General features: G+C 39.2%; 1 protein-coding gene across 19 annotated transcripts in view; it reads right to left on the bottom strand.

Annotated features, from left to right (window-relative positions):
- BBX (BBX high mobility group box domain containing) overlaps nt 1-17,661 on the bottom strand; it is a 258,518-nt gene that overhangs the window by 161,206 nt on the left and 79,651 nt on the right. Inside the window, exon 3 of one of the 19 annotated variants that reach the window (XM_070508701.1) lies at nt 16,373-16,514. The exons of the other annotated variants lie outside the window; for them this stretch is intronic. The gene's annotated coding sequence lies outside the window, so the exon portion shown is untranslated. The remainder of the gene's footprint in view (nt 1-16,372; nt 16,515-17,661) is intronic. 19 annotated transcript variants of the gene reach the window in all.

The following is a 17,661-nucleotide window of genomic DNA, read 5'->3' as shown; positions in this document are numbered from 1 at the left end:
ATTTAAAAGCAAGAACACAAGTACTTATTTCTTACTTTGGTGTAAGATGGACAGAAAGAAAGGAGTATCATTTAAACATAAATTCAGACCTAGGATGTATTTCCAAACAGCTACACCAACAGGCTTTTACAGTGTTCTGGAAATGTCAAAGACAGTTTTGAGAACACGGTTACAACTGAACTTCAATTATTCTATTTTGGGGGTGCACAGCAGCAGAAAGAAGAGTAACCCATTTCAGATTCTGACACTGGCATGTGGTTCCTAGTCTTCAATGAATCCAGCCAGCATGAAGAGTTTCATATAATGAATTCTGGGGAGTCTTCAAGATACCGTCTAAGATACAGACTTGAATACACTTGAAATTCAAGTCGATTTGTTTATAGTAAAATCTGCAACACAGTTCAGCACTGTTGCTAACAAGATAATTTTAAGTAACTCATTAGGTTCCCTTTATCCCATACTCCACCCCCATTCCCCTTCCTCCTTCCAAAGCAACCATTTTAATGTGCTTACTGAGTATTTTGAATATGTGCTAATTTTACAGAGAACTGAGAATAGCACATCACATAAACAGAGGTGGAGGAGAAGACAGATGCTATTACGAGGGAAATCTCTTTTGAAGTTTCAATATGAGAACTCAAATAACACTTTCCTTCTGTTTATTTCCTGAGCTACGTTTTTTTCTCAGGGCAAAACGGAGCTGAAGATTCAACTCTCTGCCTACCCCACCTTCACCACCACGTTGAACTTGGGTCACTTAACTCTTGCTAAAGACGATGGTGGGAATGGGGGCAGGAAGAGAGGAGGAGTTGGTACGGCTAATGTAAACCTGAAAATACCCAACATAATATGATACATCTTTCGGAGACTGCAAAGCAGCTGCAAGTGATAAAATCTAAATTTCCTTGTATAACGTTCCAAGAAACATCATAGTTTCTGTCCCGTGAAGACTCGACTCTACTCAGCAAAGAGTCTCAACAAACATACAGAACTGTTTACGTGTGACAGAAAGATTTAAAATTAGAAAAAGAAAAGTACTATAGAATTGGTCCTAAGCAAAATTAAAGCTGAGGTTTGGTGTCCTCAATCTTTCTTCACAAATCTTCTCCACTCCCCCAAAGACCCCTCAGCCCACCACAGGTACCAGCGGGTTTCACCCTCCCATCTCCACATCAAAACCTACTTTTACATGAATGATGGAGCACGTGTACAATATTAATTGGGGAATAAAATGTGCGTGCTCAACAGGCATTACATCTAAGTAAAACATCGCTAACTGTGGAGTAATGAGTAGGTAACATGAACGCACACCCACAGATTTATAAGTAAGCATCATCTTTATCTGTTTATTTCACTAAAAGGTAACACGTTTAGTCGAAACTGAAAGCAGGCAATAGGAGATACCTACCTTAATTGAAATTCAAGTAAAACGACACACTGATACGAGTCCACATTGTGAAGTATTCAAAAAGAGATTGGACTTAGTAGAACCACATTGTCTAGCAAGAGGGGATAACAGTCTGTCTGTATCAGGTGAGGACAGAAAGAACTCCAAGTGCCTCGAGACCAGATCACTCAGTACGGACAGGGGCTAAGCAAACCAGCTGGGGGCAGAATGGTTGGAAGAAATGAAAATGCTCCTCTGGAAAAGAAGAAGTGCTGTTTTCATATCCTTTTAGGGTCTTATAAGGAAGAGGCATCAGAAATAATTTTATAGGGTGGTTTCAGAGTTTAAAACTGGAATCAATTTTAACAGATGTTTCTAGGAGGCAGTTTGGGGTGTTCAGTTTGAGGAAATGCTTTCTAACCATCAGATCTGTCCAAAAACGAAGTGAGTTCCTCTTGGCTATTTCTGCATCATTGGAGACGTTCAAGCAGAAACTCTAGGAGTTATGGTTATAAGGATTCGTGCAGGGCACTGAGAGCTGATCTCTAAGCCTTACAGAGTCTAAGATCCAAACATTTCAAGATTCTCTAGCTTTCTGAAATCAAAGCAAATGAGAGCTGGAAACAACGAGGCTGGGAATCCATCCTGCCCAGCAGCCATGGTGCCCGCAACCACAGCTCTATCCGCTTGCTCCATCTGCCAAAAGTGCTAGTGCAGTAATATCTCAAAGAAAGTTTGGGTTATTTGCACTTTAAATCACAATGAATGCTAGTATTGGTCAAGTCATTTAAGGGAACTGATCAACGCTAGTTTCTAATTAAAGGATAGTACAGATCTTTTCACATAATCAAAAGATTTAACATTAATACAATTCAATTATGACCTACTAAGCTTATACTCATATTGTTACACTGAATTGAAACTGGACCAATATAAGAAATTCCAAATAAATAGCATTATTATCTATTTTCATAGAACTATCCTTTGGAATCCAAAACACTTTATGGACATACCAATCTATAAAAAATTATTACAGTAATTGACATCATAAGTTCTTTTTGTCCATTTTATATATTAAGAAGACAGAGCCACCAATAGCTACAGTTATACTCAGCAACTGCACAAAAAAGAAAAAAGTCTCCAGAGTAAAAATTATCAGTTGGGTAAATCATTCAACCACAAGGCTCCTCTATGTGCATTTTTTTAAAATCATTATTTATGAACATCCCAAAAGACCAAGCTACTAATTGTAAGACAGCAAAGGATCCATCAGATTCTCCCATTTGACCAGGATTTTATTTTCTAATTTGTATCTTACAGAGTTAGGTCCACAATTTTATTTCATTATCTTATGAAATCTGCCTTTCAGCCTATTTCTAGCTGACCTTGCAGGGGGGAAAATGCACCCTGGAACTGAAGATCATGAGGTTAATATCTTGGTAGGATGAACATACCTTATAATTGACTTCCTGAGGGATTTTGCCATTGCTCTCCCGCCAGAGGGCATTCCCCGTCAGTTAAAATTCCCCTGTACAGATAACTACTTTGATACTCGCCCACGAGCTCTGTTTGTAACCGTACATTTTTATTGCATGAACCCTTCTCTGAAGGTTATCCCAAACATCCGACATAAAAGCAAAAAACAAACTCCCACACCCAGACTTTACAAATCGTATTTCCTCAATAAAAATGAACTTCAAATAAATTACAGGTAGATACACCTAGACACTTCCAAACACTGTAAAGAGGTAATAAACAAGTAGAAACAAGCATTTCTAAGACTGAGCACTAGGATCTGTAATTGGGACATGTTAGCCAGCTCCTGAATGCCAATGCGAACAGAAGCCAACTAGATGAAGTATTCTGAAAACCATTGTCAGTTCGCTCTGGAAAACCTCCTCTTTCCGTAAATGAATCTCTTAAAATGATATAATATATGCAAAAATAATTTGAAAAGTTTTTAAATATTATAAAATTTTAAGTAACTACTATTGATGTTTCTTGTGGTTAAAAGTAAAATAAATTTTACATTTCTTAGGGTACAGGTCAAAAAGGTGGGGAGAAGTTAAAGAGCCTCTGGTAGCTAAGGGAAATTGACCTGAGATTGAAATATCATCAGCTTGCTAAAGATAACCCACAAATAGCAAGAAGAACACATGTACTGGTAATACTTATATGCAAGCGAGTCCTACTAAAAAAGACAGTATCTTTAAAAAGAAAACACAACCCCGAAACTTGTCTTAATTAATTAGCCTTCCTTTTCAGTTCTTTTAATCTAATTCTAGGAAGGAGAATGGTTTCAGCCCAAACATGCAAGAAGAAAACTTGATACCATGTATCAAACACAATGCTTGATTAAAATCTCCTAGATACCCTAAACCAGGAGATTTATTTGAAACTTTGATTTTTTTTTCCCTAACACTTCACTTTCTCCCACCACACAGACGTTCTATGGTAATTTTCTTCTTGTCTCTTTTAACCTAAATATCTTCACTGTTTTCACCCAAGTGGTTTCCACTCATCACTGCCCGCCCCGGGCACCTGGTGAGGGAGATGTGATTAGGGAACAGTCAGACGTGCTGAGTGAAATAGGGGATGAGCCCAAAGGCTTCGAGGCCTGGGCAGGGCGACAAAGTGGTATTACCCTCCTGTCATGGAAAAGCTGAGTGTCCCGGTGGTTGGGAGTGAGGAGGCACCCCCACAGTCTGTTCCAGTTGGCAGAGATCCAGTTAGTGATCTCTCTGACACAGAGCGTTATATGGAATGAGTCAGAAAGAAGCTGAGCAGACAGCAGGATTTGTGAGTCATCCAAACGCACACAGGTTAAACCCATGGCTGAGAGATGTCATTCAGGGTCCTTCCCTAAGAGTGGGGAGGACAGGGGCTCACAGACGGAAATCTCAGGGAACCCGCACGTCCTGTCTTCCCAGAGTTCCTTCCTCCCTGTGAGAAGAGTGAGGAGAGAAGCCGGCGGGATCATCACTGTCGCCCATGATCCACACTGCTGCATGTTTCCAGGAGATGGTGCAAGCTGCTGTCGGGGCCTGCTAATCCCAAAGTTCCCTCTCCCAGCAGCACCGATGGCCTGCCTGTCCCGCATATTGTTCTTCCGTGGCTTTGCCTCATGTTTACAACCCCACACGTTGCAAAAGATCTCGACACTCAGAAGCCTATTTCTTTCACTCAATGAATTATGTTCCCTTGGCCAGATCATATGCTATTTTCTGTTAGGACTGGTTTAAAAGTGAAAGATAAGCTGACTGCTTTGGGGGGCCACAGAAATGACAAGTTCATCAGACCACGGCAAACCCGATCTGAGGATCTAACATCACTTTCCCCACCCGTCCCCCAGCGATGTTCAGTTCAAAATCATTTAGACAAATGTCAGCAACCAAAATAATACCAGGTTTGTTTTTTTTTCTTCAGGGGTGTGGGGTGGGGAGAGAACATATTCAAACACAAAGAGTAGCTGTATCTACTCGGAAACATTTGTTTAATCAGAACTTGTAGGGGCCCCAAAAATTTCAACAACGCCGCTCCCTTCTGACTTGATCACTGTCAACCCGAACTACAAAACACAATCACGAGACACTTTCAAAAATGCAGATGCCCAGGCACTTCCTACCCTAAACCACGTAAATGAGAATAACCTGAGGGGTTGGTGGCAGGCATCCACACAACTAACAGCCTCTTAGGTGACTCTAAAGTGCTTGAGAACCACGACGGATACATATACAAGGACTGGAGTGACAGAATGAAGGGTGACAAACTCATAGTGCCTGTGGCGGAGGAGCTCAGATAGTTAACGCACAGAGCTAAGACGGTCACAGCTAGTAACGAATCAGACGGGTCAGGCTGATTCTCTTTTACAGCAAGACTGCGCCTCTGCCCTGACAGGCATCTCACCGTTGATGCCACACAGAGGAAAGGACCTGTGTAAGAAAGGTGTAGGAAGGAAGGTTCTCAACACGAGCACTGCAGAGTTGTCTTCAAATTCAGGAGGCAGCAAGGAGCAGGTGCTGCGGCATATGGCAGTCATGCTCTCTCCGAGGTCCTCTCCCACATCTTTCGGCTAGACACAGTTTTGCAACACAGCTGACCATTAATAAGGATGTGTTCTGCAGCTACAAGGAGATGGGCAGGATTTGTCTATATGCCCAGTAGGCTACAACTGGATATACGCCATGATCACTATTTAAACAGAGGAACACATGAGACACTAAATGGTGTGTTCGTGGAAAGAAGAAAAATGCATCCCATGCCCCAAAGTTAATGATCCTGGTTACTGTCTAACATATAAGGAGCAGTGTGGATGGGCGGTGCACTGGACAGGCAGTGGTAGTGGGAGAGGGGCAGCCCCCTGTGGGACTGCCCAATGTATTTGACAGTGGCTTTAAAAAAAACCATTCCATAGTGCTGCTCAATGTCACGTGTTTAATTAGCTAATTTAGCCACTAGTACTATCTTTCACGATTTTTTGGTATCTTCGTTCTTTTCTTTTTTTTTTTCTGCTTTATCACCCCAACCCCCCCCCCCGGTACACAGTTGTATATCTTAGTTGCAGGTGCTTGTAGTTGTGGGATGTGGGATACCGCCTCAACGTGGCCTAATGAGCGGTACCATGTCTGCACCCAGGATCTGAACCCTGGGCCGCTGCAGCAGAGCGCGCAAACTTAACCACTCGGCCACGGAGCCGGTCCCTCTTCTTTACATTCCTTATACTATATTATATCCCTCTTCCTTATATTAACAGTTGGTCCTTATATGTAGAAATAAGTAGGAATTTATATATTCCTAGACCCTGGATAGTTTTCAGATGCACATAAGTTGTTCGTTTGGTTTTTACTTTGTTTCCTTTGGGAGGTGCTAAGGGGCGAAGGTGAATAACCAGGGCACTTAGCTACTCAGATCATCCAAAATACACAGCCTGGGCTCCTCCGCTCCGTGCGCTCAGTACAAAGAGACCCATGTCTCATCAGGGTAAACTGCTTAACTACTCTAGAAACGGCAGGCTTCCCCCAGCTCAGATCAAACAGTTACAAAGTAAACACTTCACAATTATAAAGAAATCAAAACACTTCTTTCAAATAGGAAACATCAAGGAAGTAAAAACGCTCTTTTGAGAAACACGGTAGTTTCCTATCTAGACTATTTCTGCCCAGAAAGATGCTTCTAATCTGATGAGCAGAGATTGATACCCGTTATAAGAGTTTCTGATTTCTCAATTTTTTAAGTTCCCATTTTACTTTAATACTGGAAAACAAATGCTGAAACTCAGATTTCAGTGCAAAACAATGTAAACTACATGTGTGGACTCAAAAAAATGCTAATACACAGTATAAAAAGACCCTAAAAATCAGTGATTGCCAACTACTTGATGCCGTATCTACTTTTGTTTTTGGGTCAATTTCAAAAAGTCTCCTAACGTTCCGTGAATTTGATTAACTATGTCACAGCATCCAATGAGATAACTGCAGAGTTTGTTAAACTAAATGGAAATGACCTCAATGAACCCTAAGTTTCCCCATGTAAAAATAGTACATAAAGGAGAGAGATGAGAAAAAATTATTTAATCTCTCTCAATCTGTTTGTTTACTGAAGGGCTTCAAGTAACTAGTTTCATATTTTTTATTTATGAAGAAATTGGGTAATATGTTTTATTTTCATTCCAATGTAAGAAAAAGGAGGAAGCAAACATCCGTTAAATATACTTTATTTGCACATGCACACAATTTTCATTTAGAATCAGCAACTATTTGATTCAGTATCTTTACTAAAAAGTATGGAGTCCTTTATATCTTTTTGTTCTGTTTAAAACTGTTACAGTGAGCATTTATATCTTTAATATAATTTTTTAAAATACAGAGCCCTCCAGTGGCCAAATATTTATATATTACCATTTAAGGAAAACATTAAATAAGAGAGCTCTCCTCAGGCATTCTTTTTCACAACAAATAGAAGTAACTATTATACATTCTTGTTATGTATCACTTTCTAAATAATTTAGTACGTGTCCTCTTCAAAATAAGCCATACTTATATCACTATCAACAGAAAACAAAAATTATTTTGAATCTGTTTATAACTTTAAAGAAAGTAGAAGAGGTTAAGTGATATTCAATCACAGACAAAATGTATGTATTGGACTTGAAATACATTATTCCTCGTCAATGATCATATGCTACATGGGAATAAAATTAAATGAGTTCACTGTGGGTCAAAATTGTTGTTTACAGTATTTATCAATATTCTTGCCTCAAACTCTGCTACTATCACTTGATACCTAAATAAAAACTAACCTAGTTTCTAAACAAATCAATGACGACGACGACAAGAACAACCTCAAGACTTTCCCCATCAATGTTCATCTCTTTTCCACCGAGACACACAAACCTTCCTCTGCATTTGGGAAACAACTAGGAACTGATTTGTACTGATCAGAACCATCAATTGAAAATACACTAATCAAACAGGGAACTAATTGCACGAGGCACCTACTAGCTTCTGTAAGCTTTCACTGAAATAATCTCATTTAATCGTTAGAATAATCCTATGCAGTAAGGTGGTAGCCAGTCTCCAAAATGGCCCCCAGGGACTTCCACCTCCTGGTAGTCTCCTTCCCACCGAGTAGGGATGACCTGTGTAATCAACAGGCTACTGCAGAAATGACAGAGACTTCTGAGGTTAGGTTATAAAAGACATCATAACTTCTGCCTTGATTGCTCTTGGACTGCTTCTCTGAGGGAGGCCAGCTGCAGTATCATGAGGACACTCAAGGAGTCCTTTGGAAAGGTCCACATGGCAAGGAACCCCATGAGCCCTCCTGCCAGCCAGGCACAATCTTGCCAGGCATGTGAGTGAATCCTCGAAGTCAGCCTCCAGCCCCAGTCAGGGCTTCCCATGAATGCTTCCCAAGCTGCCATCTTGACTGCAGCCAGAGTCACCCAGCTAAGCCACTCCCAGATTCCTGACCACAGACACTGTGAGATAATGAATGTTTACTGGTTTAAGTTCCACATCAATTCGTTACACTTCAACAGATAACGAATACAGATTGATACGGCTACAGTCTCCATTCACAGAAGAGTCTGGGAGTGTTTAAGACTTTAAACGTCTCTAGAAAGAGGAATATTTTCCTTTCTGTTGAGCTATTCTAGCTCTGTTATTATTTGACCATTTCCCCAAAACATTTAACCTGTCATAGTCCAGATTTTCCAATCACCTATACAAAACATTTCTTCTAGATTTGCTTGTTAAATAGATTAACATCCCTAAACATTAAAAAAAATTTTTTTAATTCTTGACAAAATAAAAGTATTATTGATTATATCATATGTAGCCTATTTTACCAATGATTACGTCTCAGCTGGTATTCCAAATCCATAATGACTTTGTATAAGTAAAAAAATCACCTTTTCTTGTAAGCTGTCTTTGTAGCTCAAGAAGGCAGGCTGCTAACACGGCAAATAAAATTTGATTTATCTAAATACACAGTTGTGCATGGTACATAAAAAGCATTTGCTATATGCTAGAAGCTATTCTAACCTGCTTTATATTAACCATTTAATCCTCACAAAAACCCTCCAAGGTAGAATCTATTATCTCCTTTTAATAGACATATAAAGGTAAAGAAAGGTTAAGGAACTTTCTCAAGGTCACACAAAATCAATGGCAAAGCCATGACTGAACCCCCACAGTCCGGCTTCTGAGCCCATGCTCTTAACTACGAGCCTATAGTGGCTCTCCTAACCTCTAACCTGTCTACTTCATAAACTCCTATGGGTAGGAGCGTGCCCGGTGGTGTAGTGGTCAAGTTCACGTGCTCTGCTTCAGCAGCCTGGGGCTCAGAGGTTCGGATCCCGGGTGCGGACCCAGCTCTGCTCATCAGGCCACACTGCAGCGGCATCCCACAAAAAATAGAGGAGGATTGGCACAGATGTTAGCTCAGCGACAATCTTCCTGAAGCAAAAAGAGGAAGAGTGGCAACAGGTGTTTGCTCAGGGCCAATCTTCCTCATATACGCACAAAAATATACCATGAATAATGGAAAGACCATGTGCTTTGGAATTAGAATATCAGAGGTATAAAGCCCCTTATGTCTATGATTTAACTACTGCAAATCTGCTTTTCTCATCTGTAAAATGGGGATAAAATAGGTTTCATTTTTATTTTTATGAATATTAGATTAAAACATGAATAAAAGACACCCTAGACAAGGCAGAACCCATAACCAGTATTTATTCATGTTTTATATTTTCCCCATAGGCAGGTTTTAATTAAAGCCAACAGAGCTTAAGCTTCCAGGTCCTTCAATTTCTCAGCCCCATCCAAGACACTGTGCCTGATTTCATACTTATAACTTGGATTCCTTTTCTTAAAGATGGAGCCTCCAAATTGTATGAACTTCAGACTCCACAAAACCTGGATCTAGGGGCTGGCCTGGTGGTACAGTAGTTAAGTTCACAAGTTCTGCTTCAGCAGCCCCAGGTTCTCAGGTCCCGATCCCAGGCGTGGACCTAGCACCACCTATCAAGCCACGCTGTGGCAGGCGTCCCACATATAAAATGGAGGAAGATGGGCACATATGTTAGCCCAGGGCCACTCTTCCTCAGCAAAAAGAGGAGGACTGGTGGCAGATGTTAGCTGAGGGCTAATCTTCCTCAAAAGAAAAACAAAAAAACCCTGGATCTATCTCTGCTCTCCCCATTAATTATTTCAACTCTAAAGCAAGCCAAATGGGTAAGAGGGACTAAATATACTCCACCTTGTCTGTCCCATGGAATGTAGCTATAAAACCTGGACAAAATGTACGTCACAGCTATTTAACAGGGAAATGGGGGAAGAACAACAAATTTTGAAGTACCGGTTTCTCCATTCTGTCATGTGCTGGGCCTCAAGCATTTCTGTGGCAGTAGAAGGAAGCAGTTGAAACAAGAGCCCACTAGGAGCCAAAAGTAAACAAGGGGAACCTTCATCTCTGATTGGAGGAACACTGGTCCCAAGATGCCTTGGGGCAAACCTCTGTTGCTTTTATTCTCTCTTTATCTTCCCACCACTGATCCCCAGACCAGGGCTCAATCACGGGGAACTGCACAGTACAGCATGGTAACTAAAGCCCCAGCTTCCCAACTAGAGAACCAAAATGAAAGTGGGAGATGGCACAAAGGAGTTCTTATGAACTCCTCGTCTCACCAAAGCTACACATGCATGGATCCGATCCTGGACAGTGTACAAAGACAGTGGGAACTGAACTAACGGATAGAGCACCACTCAATTCCAAGATTGGTCACTGGGTGGCAAATAAGTGGAACAGATCCAAATAACACTGAAAAGGCTCTGAAAACTGAACTGACATAGGAACCACAATTCACAGAGGGCTGAAGTGAACTTGAATCCCAAACTTAACTAAATCAATTGCCTACTAAAACTAAAATATCAATATTTTCCATAGGATTTAAAAAGACCCAGAGTTCATAATAATCAAACTGTCCAAGATAAAATCCAAATTATCAGCATATGAAGGAATAGGAAAAATCTCAACTGGCATAGAAAAAGACAGTCAACAGACACCAACTCTGAAATGTTAGAATTATCTGACAAAGATTTTAAAGAAGCTTTATAAAAATATCCTCAACTCTTGAAAAGGATGGGAAGACAGAAAGGATTTAAAAGTGGTACAGATGCTCTGAAAAAGTTTGCACACTTCTTATATAAACATGCCCTTACAATATAACCATGCAATTCCACTCCTAGGTATTAGCCCAAGAGAAATCAAAACTTATGCTCACACAAAAATGCATACACAGATGTTTATAGTGGCTTTATCCACAACTGCCATAAACTGGAGGCAACCCAATGGGTAAACAGATAAACAACTGTAATATATATATAAAATGGAATACTACTCAGCAGAAAAAAAGAATGGGCTATTGATACAAGCAACAACTTGGATGAATCTCAGGCATTACAGGAAGTGAAAAAAAGCCAGTCTCAAAAGGTTACATACCATATGATTCCATTTATACTACATGCTCCAAAAGACAAAACTATAGTAATGAGGAAAAGAACAGTGGTTGCCAGGGGTTAGAAGGAGGGTGTGACTACAAATAACATAAAAGAATTTGGGGGACGATGGAACTTTCTAAATTTTAACATTGAACTACACACAAAACCTATCCGCCTTTTAAAATCCATAGACTGATATACACAAAAAGTCAATTTTATTGCAAGTTAATCTAAAAAGTGAAAATTTTTAAGGCCCAAGTTTAAATAGAAAAACAGAACAAAAATTGCTAGAGTATTTATGAATAAAAGCATTTATAAGAGATAAGTTGTATCAGTTTACTGATTTAAGAGGCTTTGGGCCCATTACACTAAAGGCCAGTGGAATCAACCAGGCCGCACTGGAATTGAAAATGACTTACAAAGGTGTAATCCTACCCAGTATACTTCCTGCTCTACTGTATATACAAAACCAAGACCAAAATAGCACATGGAAAGAAAATCAAAGAACACTGGTGTCACCGTCAGTCACCAGCCAGCGGCTCAGGTCTTTAAGCCGAACATCGACACTACCTGAGAGAAGACTCTGTCTGTCTTTAGAAGACCCAATCCAACGTTAATAATTCCTCCCGGAAATCCCAAGCTATGTTCTACATCACATCATCTGTGCAGTGCTTTCATTTTCTCTGCCACAGTAAAAACCAGATGAGGAAATTCCACTTCCAGAAAGATGGGACAGACATACTTGTCCCTAAGTCTCTCACTAAGTACAACTAAAAACACTAGACATTATATATAAAACAATCCTAAAAAGACTCTGAAAGGGAGGAAAAAACAGACTAGGCTAAGGACTTCAGGACCCAAGGAACAACACAGTGGGGAGTTCCCTGGATTTTCTTTTTGACCCACATATCCTAGACTTGGAACGGAAGAAGCCAGCAACCCAGAAATGCCAAGAGGGCACAGACAAAAAAGTCCCAACCAAAGCCAGCTCTCTCTAATCAAAGGACAGGGAAAGGGGCAGCCTATCAAGACAGAAAGCTTTTAGACAATAATTGCTCTACACGAGCAAAATGTGACAGAAAAAACCATGGCCCCACACCTACCAATGCCAGCTAAGGCCAATGCAGAACCTAGACTTTCCCCCTTCACCAGGCTATAAAGATGAGCCACAGCTCCCACAACGAGCGGTATCAGAGGACAGAAGGGAGCTGGGATTCTCATCCTGTCAGGTGTAACAAGTGCCCCCTTGTCCCTGCCCCACACACAGAGAGTCCGTACAGGTCACGTGAAGACACAGAACTTCCATCACCACCTAGCAGTAACAACGCTTCCCTCTTTCTCCCCACTTGGGTGGTATCAGAGGAGACCTAGCAGGATATAAGGACTTTGACCACTGCCCAGCAGTAATGAGGCCGCCCCCGACCCCAACCACTGGTATCAGTGGAGGCCATGTGTAAAGCAGTAATGAGACACTCTTATCCTTTCCAGCTTGAGTGGTACCCACAGAGGCCTAGTGGAGGGTGGGAACTCTCACCTCTACCCAGAAGTACCAAGGAGCCCTTGGGTGTCAATGAAGCCCAAGCGGGGAAACCTACACTTCTCTTCCAATCCGGCACTAACAGATGGTGCCATCCCCTCCCGCTGCCATAGCAGTGTCAGAGCAAGCCAGCTAAGAAAGGAAGTTTAAATAAGATCTGGTTTCATAACATAATGCCCAGAATATCCAAGTTTCGATCGAAAGTCACTCCTTGAACCAAAACCAGTAATACCTCAACTTGAATGAAAAAAGACAATCAATCAATGATAAATTAAAGATGAGAGAGATGTTAGAATTATCTGAAAAAGATTTTAAAGCAGCCATCAGAAAAATGCTTCAATGAGCAGCTACAAACATGCCTGAAACAAAACCATAAAATGTCTCAACAAAGAAATACTACCAGATATAGAAAAGAACCAAATGCAAATTTTGGAACTGAAAAGTATAACAACCAAAATAAAACACTTAATGAAGATGAGTTCAACAGCTGAATGGAGGGGACAGAGGAAAGAATCAGTAAACTATTTGATGAGAAAACAATAGAAATTACCTAAACTGAACAAAAGAAATAAAATTTCTGAAAAAAACTAAACAGAGGCTCAGGGATCTATGAAAAACTAAGAAAGATCTATGATCAATGCCACTGCAATCCAGGAAGCAGAAAAAGAGGGAAGGGTTGAAAAAGTACTCAAACAAATAATGGCTGAAAACATCCCAAATTTGGCAAAAGACACATAGCAACACACAGCATACTCAAACTTCTGAAAATTAATCATCTCCTCCCCCACCTCCATCCCAAATCGTGAATGCAGCAAGAGAGAAAAGAGACCTTACCTACACAGGGGAAGAACAATTCAAATGACAGCACATTTCTCATCAAAAACCATGGAGATCAGAAGGCAGTGGCACATTTTCCACGTTCTGCAAACAAGAACTGTCAACCTAGAACCCCTTACTCAGTGAAAATATCCTTCAGGAAGAAAGAGGAAATAAAGACATTATCAGATGAAGGAAAACTCAGAGAATTTTCACCAGCAGACCTAACCAAAAAGAGTGGCTAAAGAAGTTCAGCAAACAAAAAGGAAAAAGGAAAAGGAACCTTGGGATGTCAAGAAGAAAAAAAGAACACAATAAGTAAAAATATGGATAAATACAATACGCTTTCCTTCTTAAGTTTTCTAAATTATGTTTGATGGTTGAAACAAATTATAACAGTGTTTGATGCAGTTCTAAATGTACACAGATAAAGTATTAACACATTCATATCATAAATGGAAGAAGTAAAGGCACATAAAGAAAAGGGAGGTAAACGCACTAATTAAAAAGACAGAGTGACAGTGGTTAAAAAACGTGTTCTACCTATATGCTGTCTACCAGAAACTCTCCTCAAATATAATCACGTAGTAAGGCTGAAAAGAACGGAAATGGTATATCACGTAAACACTAATCAAAAGAAAGCAAGAATGCTAATCAGAAAAAGTTGACTTCAGAGCAAAGAAAATTATCAAACACAGAGAAGAGTATAACATCATGATAAAAGGGCCAGCCATACCATCAAGAAGATATAGCAATCCTAAATGTGTATGTACTAATAACAGATCTACAAAACAGGTAAAGTAAAAACTTATAAAACTGAAACAAGACACAGACAAATCCACAGTTAGAGACGCTGACCACTCTCTCTTAGCAATTGATGGAATGATTACAGAGAAAATCAGACAGGCTATACGAGAACTTAACACCATCATCAAACAACAGGATCTAACCAACACTAATAGAACACCTGACCCAACAACAGAATACACATTCTTTATCAAGGGCTCAGGGAATCCATAGGAAGAAAGACCATATGCCAGGCCAGAAAACAAGTTCATAAACAAATTCAAAAGAATTAAAATCTTATAGAGAGTGCTCTCTGATCACAATGAAATCAAATTAGAAATCATCAGCAGAAAGATAAGAAAACTCCCTTACACTTGAAAATTAAATTATATACTTATAAATAACCCAGGATCATAAATCTCACGAGATCTGAATGAAAATGAAAATATAGCCTATCAAAACTTGTAGGACACAGCAAAAGCAGTGCTGAGAGGGGAATTCGTAGCACAAAGTGCTTTCTTTTGAAAAAAGAAGTCTTACAAATCAATAGTTTAAATCCCTACCTCAAGAACCTGGGAAAAGATCAAAATAAACCCCAAAACACAGAATTTAAGGAGATAATAAAGAATAAAAATCAATGAAATTGTAAACAGAAAAATGATTTTGGTATTACCCTGATGCAAAATGAGATAAAAATAGTACCAAAAAGGAAAGCGGGACACCAATATCCTTCATTAGTTCAGATGCAAAATCCCTAACAAAATATTAGCAAATAGAATTAAGCAATGTATAAAAGGAATTATACAACATAATCAGGAACTCATTTCAGGAATGTAAAGATGATTCAATATTCAGAAACCACTTAAATTAATCTACCATACTAACAGGTAAAAGAAGAAAAATCATACATCCCTATCAACTGATTCAGAAAAAGGTATTTAATAAAATTCAACATCCATTCATGATAAAAACTTTCACTAAGAGAAATCGAGGGAGAAGTTCTTCAATTTGATAAAGAATATCTAAAAATAACTTATGGCTAACATTACAATAGGAAAGTACTGGATGCTTTTTTCCTAAGATTAGGAGCAAGGCAAGGATGCCCACTCTCATCACTCTTATTACATAGTGCTGGAAGTTCTAGTCAGCCCAGAAAATCAAGAAAAGGTAATAAAATGCAAGTACATCTGAAGGGAAGAAACAAAACTATCCCTATTTGCAGATGACGTGACTGTCTACGTAGAAAATTCCAAGGAATCTATAAAACAATGTCTAAAAATGAATGAATGAGTTTATAAGGTCAAAAAACACAAATTAAATATACAAAAACCAATTGCTTTTTATATGAGCAATGGATATGTGAACATCAAAATTAACACATTTTTATATACTGAAATGAACATGTAAACACCAAAATTAAAAATACCACTCACAATAGTTAAAAAAATGAAATAATTGTAAATCTAATAAAACACGTCCAGTGTATGCTGAAAACTACAAAATGCTGATGAAAAAGAATCAAAGAAGATCTAAATAAATGAAGAGACATACTGTGTTCAAGAATTGGAAGAGTAAACATAATAAAGGTGTCAATTCTCCCCCAAATTGATGCAGAGATTTAACACAATTACTAACAAGATCCCAGTAAGATTTCTGTAGCTACAGTAGATACAGACAAGATTATTCTAGATTTTATATGGAAAGGCAAAGGAACTAGAATAGCTAAAACAATTTTTTTTACTTGATTTTTTTTTGAGGAAGATTGGCCCTAAGCTAACATCCGCAGCCAATCCTCCTCTTTTTGCTGAGGAAGATTGGCCCTGAACTAACATCTGTGCCTACCTTCCTCTATTTTATATGTAGGATGTCTGTCACAGCTTGGCTTGATGAGCAGTGCTAGGTCCGCACCCAGGATCCAAACCAGCGAAGCCGGGGTGCCAAACCAGAGGATGCAAACTTAAGCGCTACACCACAGGGCCAGCCCCTAAAACAATTTTGAAAAAGAAGAATGAATGTCTACCTGATTTCAAGACATACTATGCAGCTACAGTAATCAAGAACATATGATATTGGTGGAGGAACAGACACATAGATCAATGTAACAGAACAGAGAACCCAGAAATAAACCCATAGAAATAAGACTATCTTATTTTTGGCCAAGGCACAAAAGCAACTCAAAGGAAGAAGGACGCCTGTTCAAAGTAATTGTGCTGGAACAACAACCACAGGCAAAAAAAGGACCTCAACCTAAACTCACACCTTACACAAAAATTAACTCACAATGAATCATGGACTTAAATGTAAAACACAAAACTATAAAACTTTTAGGAAAAAACATGAGAAAATCTTCAGAATCTAGGGCTAGGTAAAGAGTTCTTATACTTAGACTCTTAGACTTAGACCAAAAGCACAATCCACAAAAGGAAATACTGATAAACTGGACTCAGTCAAAATTTAAAACTTTTCTCTGCCAAAAACCCTATGAAGAAAGGATAGGGTCTAGTATGCAGAACATACAAAGAACTCTCAAAATCCAACACTGAAAAAAAAAAAATCCAATTAGAAAACTGGCAAAACACATGAACAGATATTTTACCAAAGATTTACAGATGACAAATGAACACGTGAAAAGATATTCAACACTATTAGTCATCACAGAAATGCAAATTCAAACCACAATGAGATACCACTATACATCTAACGAAACAGCTTTAAAAAAAAAAGTGACGACACCAAAAGCTGGTGAGGATATAGAGAAATTGGATCATTCATATGCTACCGGTGGGAATACAAAATAATATGGCCTCTCTGGAAAAACATTTGTCAGTTTCTTTAAAAAACTAAACATGTAACTATCATACGATGCAGCAACTGCATTCCTGGGCATTTATCCGGAAGAAAAGAAAATTCATACAAGAACACGTACATTAATGTCCACAGCAGCTTCATTCATAATAGCTCCCGAACTGGAAACAACCCAGATGTCTTTCAACAGGTGAACGGTTAACCTGCGGTATCTCTACATCACAGAATACTGTTCAGCAATAAAAAAAGAACTACTGATACACACAACAACTTGCATGCATCTCTAAAGGATTATGCTGAACGAACAGAAGCCAATCTCAAAAGAC

The sequence above is a fragment of the Equus asinus genome, chromosome 5 (genome assembly GCF_041296235.1).
Source record: "Equus asinus isolate D_3611 breed Donkey chromosome 5, EquAss-T2T_v2, whole genome shotgun sequence".
Lineage (NCBI taxonomy): Eukaryota > Metazoa > Chordata > Mammalia > Perissodactyla > Equidae > Equus > Equus asinus.
The sequence above is the reverse complement of the archived record's forward strand: the minus strand, read 5'-3'. Positions and strand labels throughout refer to the sequence as shown.